Below are 1,391 nucleotides of genomic sequence, written 5' to 3'. Positions count from 1 at the left end.
TGTCGACATGTTTAACCATACTTGTGAAGACCAGAACTCCCCACAAGAATAGTAAATGAACAAAAAATCTACCAACCTGGGACATTTTCCGTCCCCACAAGGAAAAAGGGCATTTCTATGGGGGTTAGGGTTAGAATGAATGTTGGGGTTAGAATTAGGGTTAGGGGTTAAAGGTTTAAGGTTAGGAGTTAGGTTTAAGGTTAGGTTTAGGGTTAGGGATATGGTTAAGGTTTAGGATTAGGGGTTAGGGAAAATAGGATTTTGAATGGGAATCAATTGTGTGTCCCCACAAGGTTAGTAAAACAAGACTGTGTGTGTGTGTGCGTGTGTGTGTGTGTGCGTGTATCGCCCAATCCCCTCACGAATGAATACTCCCATTGTCATTGGCAGGTCATTGCTTGGTGGAGAAACGACCCCTGCCAGCCTCCTGSCCAGCAAGACAGCAAGATGGGCCGAGGCTGAGGTCATGATGCTACATGCTAATGCGCGCATTCATCAATCTCTTTCATAGACTTAGAGTTAACGTCATGGTGATGCTAGCCTAGCGTGCCCACTGCTCTGGGAAACTCATTGACTGGGAAACTAACGTCATGCTAGCATGCTAGTAGCTTTACCACAATGGATGAATGGAAGGACTATGCTAATATGCTAGCAGTCTTGTTACCCCACTTCACGAACTGGAGTATATGTCATGCTTGCACGCTACCACTCTAACAATGCTTTATGGATTGAGGTCATTGCAGTCAATGGGATAATAATGCTAATATGGTTATCGTTCTCCCTCTCTGACTATGACAAATTCCCATAGTCTCTTTATAGTATAGAAGGCTTCTTGGTTGTTTGCTAAGACCTCTGCTGCTTAAAAGACATTAAAACTTGAAGACATTCAAATAATATTACAAGGAGTGGGTTCTTTTCTTAATTTTTTCTTATAGACACCAACAGGTGAAGGGTTCTCTCTGAGATAAATAACCCCATTCATTCACCATCCTTGATAAGAGGCCAGGATCAAGGCCTTTATAATTAGGCATAATAATCTATATTACACACAACAACACACACAGACACATTCCCTTTGTCCCCCAATGAGAATCAGTCGCAGGGTAGAGGGAGGGGAGAAAAACGTTCTCTCCATGGCAACCTCAGTGTCGGCCAGGCATTTCTTAATCCCCCCCGTTCATTGTCGCGCCCTCAGAGGTGGGTGGGGGGCAGAGGGGAGGACCCTTATCTACAGCTGATGTGCCATTTGTGTGTGTGTTGTGTGTGGTGTGTGTGTGTGTGGTGTGTGTGTGTGTTGTGTGTGTGTGTGTGTGTGTGTGTGTTGGTGTGTGTGTGTGTGTGTGTGTGTTGTGTGTGTGTGTGTGTGTGTGTCGAGGGGAGATCATAGCTAA

Source organism: Salvelinus sp. IW2-2015, linkage group LG33 (assembly GCF_002910315.2).
Source record: "Salvelinus sp. IW2-2015 linkage group LG33, ASM291031v2, whole genome shotgun sequence".
In the NCBI taxonomy this organism is placed as follows: domain Eukaryota; kingdom Metazoa; phylum Chordata; class Actinopteri; order Salmoniformes; family Salmonidae; genus Salvelinus; species Salvelinus sp. IW2-2015.
Note: the sequence above shows the minus strand (reverse complement) of the source record.